The following is a 14,169-nucleotide window of genomic DNA, read 5'->3' on the forward strand; positions in this document are numbered from 1 at the left end:
CTGTGCCCTGGCTCCAGCCTCCAGCATCTGTGTGCCCCTGCATCTCTGTGCGCCCCTGGGTGCTTCCTCAGGCCAGCTCCAGGGCTGGGCTCCAGGCACTTCCGGACCCCACCCGCACAGCCTCTGCATAACTGACACTAGATGAGGACATCCTCTTTTTATAAATTAACCTCTTGCTAGCTCTTTGTTTTGGTCCCCCCCTTTTCTTATCACCATGAGATATACAGTTAAAAGTTAAAAAAAAAAAACACGTTTTTCTTGATGGAGTCTCAGTCATGCAATGTTCCAACACCCATCCCTTCACCAGTGCACATTTCCCACCACCAATGTCCCCAGTTTCTCTCCTGCCCACCACTTCCCCACAGCCTGTCTTTGCAGCCTCTCTCTATGGCTGTCTCGTTCCTTTCTCTCTCTCTCTCTCCTCTCTCTCTTCTCTCTCTCTTCTTTCTCTGTCTCTCTCTCCCTCTCTCTCTTCTCTCTGTCTCTCTCTTCCCCTCCCTCTCTCTATGTCTCTGTCTGTCTGTCTGTCTGTCTGTCTGTCTGTCTGTCTGTCTGTCTCTCTCTCTCTCTCTCTCTCTCTCTCTCTCTCTCTCTCATTTTCCGATGAGGAAGTGGAGCGCAGGAGAGAAAAGGAGCACTGTGACAATGATAGTTGGGAATGATGACCCTGAACACAAACTGGGTGCTGAAAGGAGGTGTAGTGACTTTCATGATACCCTTTCCATAACAGCCTTGCAAATCACAGTGCCTAAGGGAGAGTATCCTCTTTACCTTGCTCTGGCTCCTGCATCTCCCACAGGGAAGATGCTCTGGCTCCTGCATCTTCCCTGTGGGAGATGCAGGAGCCAGTACAGGCACGAGGAGCAGAAAAAGCAAGCCAGGCTGCCTTACCTAGGTCCAGTTCCTGGTACCGAAAGGTAGGTGAGCTCAAGAGCCTCTTGCTTTCCTCAAGTCTTTTTTGCAAGTGCAAAGCTTAGAGCACTGTCTGTAGCACTCTTTTCCCGTTGTTCATCGATTTGCTCGAGTGGGCACCAGTAATATCTCCGTTGTGAGACTTGTTACAGTTTTTGGCATATCAAATACGCCACAGGTAGCTTGCCAGGCTCTGCCGTGCAGGCGGGATACTCTCCATAGCTTGTCGGGCTTTCTGAGTGGGACTGCGGAATCAAACCTGGGTCGGCCATATGCAAGGCAAACGCCCTACCCGCTGTGCCATAGGTATTTTTATTTTTCCCTAGAGGAAACTAATTAATGTACATGACCTGGTGTTTGCAACTTCAAATTTGTTGCTGGTAGATTGGAAAGCAGCTTACTTCTCTTGAAGACTTCATTATGCACTTCTTATCAAATTTTAGACATCTTAATATTTTTGTTGAATCCTAATTTCTTTTAGAAAATAACATCCACTGCTAACAGTTTTTCAACCTGCCTAGCTTCTATTTATTTTTCTTATTTTATTATACTAAAACTTCTGATGTGATGTGGAAAGTGAGCTTTTGCCTTCGTATTGATCTTAGTCAGAAAACATGTAGTTCCTACCCACTAATTAACATGTTCTCCATAAGTTTCCTGTGGAGGGGTAGAGAAATAGTACAGAGGCAAGGCTCTTGCCATACATGTAGCCAATGCTGGTTGGATCCCACACCACCACCATCTCCTGCCCAGCCTACCAGGAGTGATCCCAGAGCACAGAGCCAGGTGTGTCCCTCAAAACAAAAAAAAAAAACAAAAATTTTTGTTTTTCTAATGAAACATGAAAAAAATCTCCTCAATTTCTGTTTGGCTGAGTTTTAATGATGAAAGGTAGTTTGATTTTTTTTAATGATTTCCTACATTTATTGACTGGAATATACAATTTTTCTGTAACTTGTGATGTAATAGTTGCATTATCTTACTTTTTTTTTTCTTTCAGGTCACACCCAATGATGCACAGGGCTTACTCCTGGCTTTGCACTCAGGAATTACTCCTGGCGGTGCTGGGAGACCATATGGGATGATGGGAATTGAACCTGGACCAGCCGAGTGCAAAGTAAATGCCCCACCTGCTGTGCTATCACTCCAGCCCATTACTATTTGATGTTATACTAGCTTTGTACATCTGGAGTATCATACCTGAGCACACTATGTTTACTTCATTTGTAAACTAGTGAATATGACTTTCTCTATCTCTTGTGTGTGTGTGTTGTTGTTGTTGTTGTTGTTGTTGTTGTATGACTTCTGGCTGGTATTCAGAACCATTTGCTGCACTGGAGATCTTGCATACCAGGTTACCCGCTGTATTATCTCTCCAAACTGTCTTTTCTCAAAATTTTCTGAGGATTGTTACATCTAGGTTCAATGGGAAATGCTGATCTGTGATTTTATTTTTTTTTGTAATGTCATTGTCTAGATTCAGTATTACAGTCATTCTGATTTCTTAGAAGACTCTTCTTTTACCCACTTTCTAATTCTTTTTTCTTTTATCTTTCAGAATAAGTTGTAAAGAATTGAAATAATGTCTTCTTAGAACATTTAGTATAATTACCAGTGAATGTATCAGCGCTTGGTGCTTTCTGTTTTGAAATATAATCATCAAATGAAGTCTTTTTTAAGCATGAATGAATATTTGCATAGTTCTATTTTCAGCAAAATATCTGTACTCCCAAGTAGTGTTGAGGAAACCCAGAGGCCTTCCTGGCCAACAAGGTCGTCAGTTGGATGCCAGGGCCTGAGGATGCTGCCCAAGCCCTGTGTGCAGGAGATACGTGGGCCATGCAATGGAGCTAGGGACCTGCGTCCGGCAATGATGAATAAACAGGGACCTGCGTCCGCCAATGATGGATAAACCAGGTGAGGCAGGGAATCAAACCCAGATTGGACACATGCCAGGTTTGCTCTTAACAGCTGTAACATCTCCTGGCCCCTCTTTTTACTTTTTGAATAGTTAATCTGGAGATTTCTCTATGCCTTACAAATTACTTACATCTACTTATGAAGAACATGACACTATTTCATAGTATATGGTTATTCATAAACTAAAGTCATCAAATAATGTTACTATATTGCTTTGAACACTTTTGGGCTTAATAAAAAATGGAATTAAAAAGTGTTTTACTTTTACTGATCTCATCAGGAATGATTTTATCAGTATATGGATCTGAGTTTATACATATAATTCTCCTGCTCTATAGAGAACATATTTTGACATTTTTCACCATCTAAATTTAATGGAAATAAATTCCCTCGAGTTTAGTTTTTCTGAGAAAGATTTTGAGTTTTCTCCTATTGATGTATTTATTGGTTTTGGTGTCACATATGGCAATGCTCAAGGGATACTCCTGCTCTGCACTCAGAAATTATTCCTGGCAGTGCTCACGGAACCATGTGGGAGGCCATGGACCAAATGTGGGTAGACTGTGTGCAAGGCAAGCACTCTACCCACTTTATTATCTCTCTGGCCTCCTTGAATCTTCTTTGAAAGAATAAATGTTAAAGAATAAATTAGTATTTGTTTATTTCTCTCATTGATACATCTTAATTTATTATCTCTTTGTTTGCATGATTTCTGAGGATGACTTTGAACTAATTCTGATCCTTGCTTCTCTATAGGTGATGTGTTCCCTCCAACTTCTTTTCTGAAATTTAACTATGTACTACGTGTTGTTTGCATGCATCTTGCTTGATGCACTCAAAAGTTTTCCATCTCTGCTTTGGTTTTGGGTATTATTGGTGAATATCCCTAGTCTTTCTTGCTTCAAATATTTCTTTCTCCTTTTGCTCTTTTTGCCCTAAGGTATTCTCATTATTCCCATGGTAAAACTTTTATAATTGTCTGATTATTGCTAAGAGCTCTGATATATTTCCCAACCTTCTTTCCTTTTTATTTCTAGAATTTCAATTTTCTCTTTAAGCACATACATACTTAGCTCAGTTATCCACCACTGAGCAAAACAAAGTTACTCTTGATTTCCATTACAAAATTTTAATTTCTGCATTAAAAATTATTTCTTAGCAAATAATTCTCTCTGGTTACATCACTTAACTTTTATTGCATGCTTTCTATTAGAACCTTAGTATTTTAACCATTGTAACATTAAGTTTCTGCTCTGATAGCTCTAACATCCCTGCCATTTCTGATACTTATTGCATCACCATAAAATATTCATTTGTCTATTAGAATACTTGTAATTTAGGGGATGAGCATGCCCAGATGTGTTGATGTATTACTCTGCATTCTAATATTACACCTGTTGGGCTCAGGGGACCAAATGGGGGGCCAGGTATCCAACCAGAGTCAGCTTCATTAAAGGCAAGTGCCTTACTTGTACCTTCCACCAGGCCCCATGCCATGCAAAATATTTATGCTTGAAAATGAGGTATGATATATCACATAAAGAAATTATGATAAATAAGTCTCTAATGATATAGTGGTATGGTGAAGTTGTGGGAGGAAGCACAACTTCTTTATATCCTGGGAATAAATCTTATTCTTTCAGTGAGCTCAGCACCTGAACTGTGGCCTTCACACATACTTTTAGTACTCATCTGCTTAGATGGGACAGGATGTCTAGAGAATCTCAAGTTGGAGATTCCCATTCTGTTTTATTGGCTTGTCACATATAAAATCTCAGTTGATGAGACTCTGGTAAAATGTTTTTGCTTAAGAACAGATCGTGGAGGGGCCAGAGTGATAGTACAGCGGGTAGGGCTTTTGCCTTGCATGTGTGGTCGACCTGGATTCGATTCCCAGCATCCCATATGGTCCCCCAAGCACTGCCAGGAGTAATTCCTGAGTGCAGAGCCAGGTATAACTCCTGTGCATCGCTGGGTATGACCCAAAAGGAAAAAAAAAAAGAACAGATCTTGAAAGGACAGAAGACTGTATACATTTTCTTGTAGCTATTTTTCCCTACAATGAATTTTCCTGTAGGTAAAACTTTAAAAAGTTTGGGAACTATTTTGTGAATGAACTTTCCAGGAATTTTACATCCATGCATACTGATTTTCCAGCAATTAGACTATTATAATTTACTTTTTCCTGCCATAGTACCATCTCTGACAAAAGTTTTTGTTACAGTTAAGTCATGATTCCCTGTATCTGCCTGTCTACAAGTTAGAGGGTAGCAGTTTGCCTTGTAACTTCAATTCTTTGGCAGAATTCAAGATTTGTAATTTTTAAAATGTATTCAGTTTATTTATTTTCCAAATGGAAGGATGCATTCCAAACTCCTTACATGTTGCACTAGACACCTGAAGTCTGGTTTAGTACAATAGACCAGAAAACTGGCTCAGAGAACTGAAGAGTAATGTAATCTATTCTCAGAGTACTCACTAAATAAAAACCCTTAATGATAAATAAGAAATTGAGAAGGTGATCTCATTACCTAACTTGAAACTATACTATACAGCTATAGGGATCATAACAATATGGTACTGGAATAAGGATAGATTCTCGAACCACTGGGATAGAAAATGAATCCACAAAAAGAACATTCTAAGATTATTGTTCCACTAATTCCCCTACAAAGGTGCTGGACAATGAAGTTGAGGTAAATCATCCACTTCAGTAAATGACGCTGGGAAAAACTGGATAACTATATATTTTTTTTAAAAAATGAACCTAGATCAATATCTTAGACCCTGCAAAAAAGTCAAATCTGTGTGGATCAGAACTTGAGACTAGACCAGAATCTTTAAAATACACCAAGGAAACTATAGGCAGAACATCAAGATTTGAACCTAAAGGTGTTTTAAATGATAAGATTCCTTTGGCAAAGACAACAAAAACAAAAATAAACAAATGGGACTACATTAAATTAAAAAAGTTTTTGCATGGTCAGAGAAGCACATGCTAAAACTAAAAGACATCCAGTAGGATGGGAGGAAATACTTGCACTCAACACATAAAAGGTTAATATCCAATACCCATAAAGTACTGACAAAGATCAACAAAATGTTCTGTCAAAAGTGAGGTGAGGACATGAACAGATAGTTCTCGAAAAGAAGGACGGATGGCCAATAAACACATTCAAATGTGCTCATCATCACTCATTATCAAGAGAACAATGAGATATTATCTCTTACCAGTGACAATGGCACATACAAGAAAGAAAGAGAGAAAGAGAGAGAGAAAGAGAGAGAGAAAGAAAGAAAGAAGAAAGAAAAGAAGAAAGAAAGAAAAGAAAGAGAGAGAGAGAGAGAGAAGAAGAAGAAAGGAAAGAAAGAAAGAAAGAAGAAAGAAAGAAAGGAAAGAAAGAAAGAAAGGAAAGAAAGAAAGAAAGAGAAGAAAGAAAGAAAAGAAAAGAAGAGAAGAGAGAAGAAAGAAAGAAAGAAAGAGAGAAGAGAAAGAAGAAGAGAGAGAGAAGAAAGAAAGAGAAAGAGAGAGAAAGAAAGAAAGAAAGGAAAGAAAGAAAGAAAGAGAAAGAAGAAAGGAAAGAAAGAAGAGAAAGAAGAGAGGAGAGAGAGAGAAAGAAAGAAAGAAAGAAAGAAAGAAAGAAAGAAAGAAAAGAAAGAAAGAAAGAAAGAAAGAAAGAAAGAGAAGAGAGAGAGAGAGAGAGAGAGAGAGAGAAAGAAAGAAAGAAAAGAAAGAAAGAAAGAAGAAAGAAAGAAAGAAAAGAAGAAAAGAAAGAGAAAGAAAGAAAAAGGAAGAAGAAAGAGAGAAAGAAAGAAAGAGAAAGAGAGAAGAAAGGAAAGAAAGAAAGAAAGAAAGAAAGGAAGAAAAGAAAGAAAGAAGAAAAGAAAGAAAGAAAGAAGAAAGAAAGAAAGAAAGAAAGAAGAAAGAAAGAAAGAGGGAAAGTATGCCCTGGAAACAATCTATGGGGGCGAAGGGGGGAGGCCGGGGGGGGGTGGGGCTAAGGGGAGATGGGGGTGAGAAAGGAACTCTCCACTGTTGATAGCAATGTAGCCTGGTTCAACTCCTGTGGAAAACATTATGGGGATTTCTCAGAAAGGTAAAAATAGAGCTGTCATATGACCCCAGCAATTCCACTTCTTAAGCTATGGAATAAGCCTTCTTGTCCAAGGGTCAGATGAGCAGATAATGAAGATGTGGTCTGTTTACACAATGGAATACTATGTACCTGCAAGGAATGATGAGATCATGCAATTTGTTGCAACCTGAGTGAAACTGGAGGATATTGTGTTAAGTGAAGTAAGTCAGAAGAGGGACCAATACTTTATCGTCTCAAGAATCTGTGGTATTTAGAATAACAGGATGAGGGAATGCAAAGTATCAAAGGGGGATACCTAGATTACCCTTGTTCTTGATTATAGACATGAAAAGAACAAGCAAGGAAACAAATTGAGAGGGCGGGAGGTAGAAGTCAGGATTCTTAGGCATTTTGCAGAGTAAAGGTGAGGTATATGTATATATCTAAACCACAGAACCAACACTGAAAGTGTGAGATCCAAACCACAAACAAACAAACTTAAAAATGTGCCTAGTAAGGAGGCAGGCTTGAGGAGTGGGTGTTTGGCTGAAGATCTGAAGACATTGGTTTAGGCAGTTGATACTGTTGATGGGATTGGTGTGAGAATTGTATTTCATATTTCATTTTATGCCTGAAACTCAACTATGATTAACTTTGTAAAACATGGTGACTAATCAAAAATTAATTAAAAATAAAACAAAATTCTTTTACTTATTTATTTTTTAATTTATTTATTCTTTTATTGAATCACCATGTGGAAAGTTACAAAGCTTTCAGGTTTGAGTCTCAGTCATATAATGCCCGAACACCCATCCCTTCACCAGTGCACATATTCCACCACCAAGAATCACAGTATACCTCCCCCCTCCCGCCCACCTCTCCAGCTTCCGAGCCCCCCACCCTGCCTGTGTAACTGATAAATTTCACTTTACTTTCACTTTACTTTGATTACATTCAATATTTTAACAAAAAAACTCACTATTATTGTTTGGAGTTTCTCCCCCCTAAAGTCGGACCTTCTGAAAACAAAATTCTTTTATTTTTTACAAAGTATAAAGGCTATTTTACAGCTTTTGTCTGTATATGACATTTCTATCTTTCAGAGATTTTATGCAATTCTTTAATTTCGTTTAAAATATCTATATAAGCGCATCAACTATTCTTGGATTTTACTACTAATCATTCTTGCTGGAAGTACTTCTCCCATAGAGAAAAAAAAAAAAGAAAAAGAAACATGAATTTACACCTGGTCATCCTAAATCTCTGTCTTTGTATCCATTCCCACAGCTTAAATATGGTCATCATTCTGAGTTAGAAACCTTTCTGGCAGGCAGCATACATAGTTCAGGCACAGTAACAAAATGACTAGTATCACACCTTCAGCTCCATGATATGAATGGGAAATTAAAATCAACATTTCCATCACGCTCCCTCAGTAGTCAATACTGCAAAGCTTCTCTAATGAAAGAGGAAAATCAGTGCACTGTGAAGTAAAGTGTTGTCAAGAAATTAGGATACTGCATGAAAATAAATATGATGAAACATCTCATTGTTATAAATTTATGCTGTGTCATATTATGCCTCACCTATCACAATGGTCTTGAACAGATAGATACCTTTGGCAAAAAAGAATCAATTTTTCCCCAGTTTTTGTTAGACTCCCACCAATTATTTGCAGGTCATAACTAGCTTATACATGTACATGGCAAGTGCTGTTGTCTTGTATCAATGCATCTTGTGTTCAGGGCACCCACCAATGCACATGCATGGAGAAAGGAACTACAGCATTACAACCTCTTAACTGCGGGTTTGTGATGCTGCTTCGTTTTGCTGTGTCTGTCAAGTCATTCTTTATCAGCGAGCCTAACAGCCTCTGAGTACACAGCGCCCTATCACTTATGTAGGGGTTGTATTGATCTTGCTGGTGTGTGAGCTAAAGTGGCTGGCATCGCAGCCTGTGAGGCAGCCAGTTCGAGCAGTATGGGTCATTTACAAACTTCAGGAGAAGCTGCCGCAGGATGCCAGGGAAAATGTTTTTGTTTTTCCAGAGGGAACCATAGTTCATGAAATGTGGTTAACGGACCGTATTTGTATACCCTTGAAATCATTTTATAACCACACTGAGTGCCTCTAAACATTAAATATATTTTATAAGTAGTTGGTTAACTAGCTGTTGTGTGCTTTAAATAGTAAATAAAATGGAAAGGCACTAAACAGTGACTATATTTCATAGAGTGAGATGCTTTTCTAGCCACTCAATAATTCTCAATGCTAAGAAAAATTGATTTTCTAACTGCTGAGAGTCTCTAAAAAATTAGCATCTTATCTTCCTACATGGGAGGCTTTTGTCATTTAGCCTCTTTGTCCCCAGCTTTTGAATATATGATCTCCAAGGTTCCCTTCTTGCTAAAATATCTTATAGGTTCTCATGGGCTATATACCCTATAGGATTTAAAACTTCACTGGAATGCATATGTAACCAGGTAAAATATAAAGCTGGAAACAATTTTACCTTATTTTTCTGAATGTTCTTTTCAGAAATAGTACTCCATGCTCAGTCTTTTGCTCAGTCTTTCATAACTCTCACGTCTGCTCCTTCCACATACAAAAGCAGAGCTAAATGGAGGGACACAGGGCCTAGTCAATTAAAAAAGATAAATTCTGGAGGTGTAAGTTAAGAGTACTGATTTCAAATTACCTTCATACAACACATCTGCCCAATAGATGACTCTTCTGTTTGTGAAAACCTAATGAATATAGTAAAGGAATTCCCTAAGAAGTAGTAATAATCATATATCCTTATATTGATTTAAATCATTTCACAAATTCATTATAAACTGGCCTTTTTAAAAAAGGACAAATTACAGGAGCTGGAGTAATGATATAGCAGACAAGGAGCTTGCTTTGTATGCAGGTGACCTGGGTTAGATCCCAGGCATCTCACATGGTCCCCTGAGCACCACCAGGAGTGATTCCCAAACAATTCCCGAGCATTGTCAGGTGTTATCCCTTCAAAAGCATCAAATTGCAGGCAAAAGAGGTAGTACAGATATTAAGGTAGTTGTCTTAGAAACTGGTTACCTCAGGTTTGATCTGGGCACTGCATATAGTCCCCTAAGCACCACCTAGTATATATCCCTCACCTTAACAAAAAAATCAGATGATCAATATTGAGATCTAATAGATATTAGCATCATAAGAATTCATAATGGAACTAATCATATAGTCCACAGTAACAGCAGCAACATTAAAACATGGCTCAACTTTTATGTTTGCTTAAACTACAACCCACCGCGTTACCTCTGGGCTGTCCACGTGCTTCCTTCAGGAATCATAGATAATCTTGTCAATACAAGCTCACTTGGGAAACACATGGTTTGAGCTGGATTATAGAGTCTGGCAGCTGGATAACGTCTATGGACTTGACTCTAGATCTAATATTTTAATTTTTTTCCTATCAACTTAGGGCACATTCTGAAGAGCCATGTGTCTCAAATGTGCTCACTACTTCCAAAGCAGTAGGTGGTTAGCATGTTGAAGCTTGAGGAAAAGGAGATAAGTATCGAACTTTCTGGGACATGTACTTCTACTTTGAAAGAATGCGAAGGGTGAATAAAATTCTTCTCAGATACACCCTCAAAATTCCCACTAATGTCACTGGGAACCATAAGAGATCAGATGAGGACAGGTTGCTGACTCCGGGCCAAACACAGCAATGAGCTGGCACTGACTTATCCATGTTAGACTGATGTGGTCTCCTGGTTCACAAGCTTGAGCAGAGATGTGGCCAGGAGCAAAATGATTCCATGGAGCTCTAAGCTCTCTGGTTAAACTAGAGTCTGAGTCACCATCCCCTTGTACCCTGCTCCCTAGTCAATAGTATTAGCTCATTAAACATGGAGATCTGGACTGAATCCCATAAGCAAACGTAGCCTACCAGACGGAACATACAAATTTCTAAATTGAAAAATAGTGGCTACCATTATCCGTGCATGTATGTCTATATCTATCTATCCAGGGAGAGAAGCTCACCAGTATCTTTAAAGAACCTCAAAACAGAAACATGCCTGAGTGTGTTTGAAGAACCTCAGAGTCTAGATGGCCTGCAACAGATAACTGTATCTACTAGCAACAGTTGCTATAGACAATTCTGTATTTCAAATCTGAACTTCTAGTGGTCAACCATGATGCAAATAAGAGTATTCTCCAATAAATATAAGAATGCATGTGTGTCATGGTGATTCAATAAAATAAATTTTAAAAAAAAGAATGCATGTGTGAAAGTATCACAAAAAAGGACAAAGTGAAACACAGGAAATGAGTCAGTAAAGCAGAAGGCAAAGATGATGTGTCCAGGAAAGAAACTATTACCCATAGCCACAGTTGAAGAAAGATTTTTGGTTTCTTCCTTTAGGTATGATCTCAGTGAGCACAATCACAGTGAATGGGTTATATACATATACACACAGATATATAAATATATATCAATTGATTTTACTTTGGTTGCATTAGCAAAGAGAAATAAGCCAGTGATTGTTTACAGAAGGGAATGAATTTTTTCTCATCTTAGGCCTGGGCAAGATTATTGCCTATGATTAAAAAAATAAGTAAGTAAATAATTAAAAGGTGGGTTTATATTTTAGATTGGGTACAAATTTTGACTCTGTAACAAATTGGTCATATAACCTTAGACACAGTTACTAAATCTATGTCTAAGTTTCTATCATATAATACAAAGAAGACAGGAGTTAAACAGCTCAAAGGCTCCTTATAGCCTTAATGTCCATGTTTTGAATGGCTGGTTTATCTTGGTGTTTTCCTGGGTCCTATTTTTGATCTATGATCTAAATCCTCCTCTTCCTCCTCCTCCTCCTCCTCCTCCTCCTCCTCCTCCTCCTCCTCCTCCTTCTTCTTCTTCTTCTTCTTCTTCTTCTTCTTCTTCTTCTTCTTCTTCTTCTTCTTTTCTTCTTCTTCTTCTTTATCTTCCTTCTTCTTCTTCTTCTTCTTCTTCTTCTTCTTCTTCTTCTTCTTCTTCTTCTTCTTTTCTTCTTCTTCTTCTTCTTTATCTTCCTTCTTCTTCTTCTTCTTCTTCTTCTTCTTCTTCTTCTTCTTCTTCTTCTTCTTCTTCTTCTTCTTCTTCTTCTTCTTCTTCTTCTTCTTCTTCTTCTCTCCTCCTCCTCCTCCTCCTCCTTTCTCCTCCTCCTCTACCTCCTCCTCCTCCTCCTCTGCCTCCTCCTCCTCCTTCTTATCCTTCTCCTCCTCTTTCTCTTTCTTCTCCTTCTCCTTCTTCTCCTTTTCCTCCTCCTACTCTGCCTCCTCCTTCTCCTTCTTCTCCTTCTCCTCCTTCTCTTTCTCTTTCTCTTTCTTCTTATTTTTCTCCTCCTTATCCTTCTCCTCCTCCTACTCTTCCTCCTCCTTCTTTTTCTTCTTCTCCTCCTCCTCCTTCTCCTTCTCCTTCTCCTCCTCCTCCTTCTTCTTCTTCTTCTCCTCTTTCTCCTTCTTATCCTTCTTCTTCTCCTCCTCCTTCTCCTTCTTATCCTTCTTCTTCTTCTTCTCCTCCTTCTACTTCTTATCCTTCTTCTTCTTCTTCTTCTTCTTCTTCTTCTTCTTCTTCTTCTTCTTCTTCTTCTTCTTCTTCTTCTTCTTTTTCTTCTCCTCCTCCTCCTCCTCCTTTCGCCTCCTCTACCTCCTCCTCCTCCTCTGCCTCCTCCTTCTCCTTCTTCCTCTCCTTCTCCTCCTCTTTCTCTTTCTTCTCCTTCTCCTTCTTCTTCTTCTCCTCATACTCCTCTGCCTCCTCCTCCTTCTTCTTCTTCTCCTTCTCCTCCTTCTCTTTCTCTTTCTTCTTCTTCTTCTCCTTCTCCTTCTTTTCCTCCTCCTCCACCATCACCTCCTCCTCCTCCTTCTCCTCCTTCTCCTTCTCCTCTTCCTCATTTTCACTCCTTTCTTCCCTTTATCCTTCAAATATGTTTATTGTTAGGAAACATGGTCTCAGTCAGGGTTCCAACTAAGAGATGTATAAAAGGAACAAGGAACAAAAGTGTTGGAAGGTGTGCAAAAAACACAGTATAATTCTTTAGGTGAAACAAAGTTTGCCAAACGAGAAAAAGGAATATAGAACATGAAAAAAAGAGGTGAGAATGACCCCTGGACCGACCAAAGCCCATATGCCTCTGCATCTCAGCTTGTGCAACCAACAGGCCCTAGAGAAAGGCTGAAGAAGATGCTAAAGAAGAAAGCCAAAGTGAAGGATGAACCACAGAGGAAATCCACAGAGGAGATATCAGCTCAACCTCTTTCCCCAAAGCAAAAGTCCAAGCTTTAAAAGGCCCCTGCAAAGAAAGGAGAGAAGGACCCCAAAGGGAAAAGGTGTAAAGCTGATGCTAGCAAGGATGGAAATAACCCTGCAGAAAATGGGGGTGCCAAAACAGACCGGGCGCAAAAAGCTGAAGATGCTGGAGGTTCTGAGTGAGATATGTACATTTTTGATAACTATGTACTTCTGGTGATTATACACTTTGAAATGCTATTTTTTATCAAGTTTTATTAAAGTGTGGGATTTTGTTTTACTTTTTTCTTAAAGCTATGTTATTAACACACAGAACACTTAATTGTTGTTTTGGGGGGAAGAGCAGACATGACTAATAGAATGTCCCTAAAACTGGATTGCTCTGGGGAGAAGCAACTTTCCCTACTAGGTTTGAGAGATTTCCTCTTGGTTTCCAAGAGAAGGTGGTGACCCATTAGTCTCCTTGGCACCCAGGGACTTGTGGTGGGGAAAAACTAAAGTGAGTTTCTATTTCCTATCTCCCTCTCTGCCTTCAGTCAACTTGACACCCTTAAGCCCAAGGAGATCGGTTGAGCTGGACTCTCAAAAAGAAGTAGCAGGGTGTCAGGCTATTTGGACTTTGCAGTGCAACTGAGATGTCAGCCCTCGAAAGAGAATGGTTCCTTTTTCAGATTTTGGATCTTCAATTGATCATTCTGCCAGTTTTCTTTCGTTTTCTGAAAGTCAGATTCGGCTTGTAAAAAGTTGTTAAACAGTGTACTAAATGTGAAATGCCAACCCAACTCTAAACGTTCCCTGTTCAGATCATCAAATGAAGATGTCATTGGGTTTTATAATGACTTTCTGATTTTGGTAGTCTGCTGAAGAAGGGAGTTTGAAAGTTATTGTACACTGTTAACAATCTCTCCTCATGTCCTGCCTGAAATACCACAGCTGTTTGTGAAAAGCATCTTCAATAAAGTTGGATACAGTTTG

General features: G+C 39.0%; 1 pseudogene; it reads left to right on the forward strand.

Annotated features, from left to right (window-relative positions):
- LOC129399874 (non-histone chromosomal protein HMG-17-like) overlaps positions 1-13,377 on the forward strand; it is a 34,245-nt pseudogene extending 20,868 nt beyond the window's left edge.
- Positions 13,378-14,169: the final 792 nt, after the last annotated feature.

This window comes from Sorex araneus, chromosome X (assembly GCF_027595985.1).
Source record: "Sorex araneus isolate mSorAra2 chromosome X, mSorAra2.pri, whole genome shotgun sequence".
In the NCBI taxonomy this organism is placed as follows: Eukaryota; Metazoa; Chordata; class Mammalia; order Eulipotyphla; family Soricidae; genus Sorex; species Sorex araneus.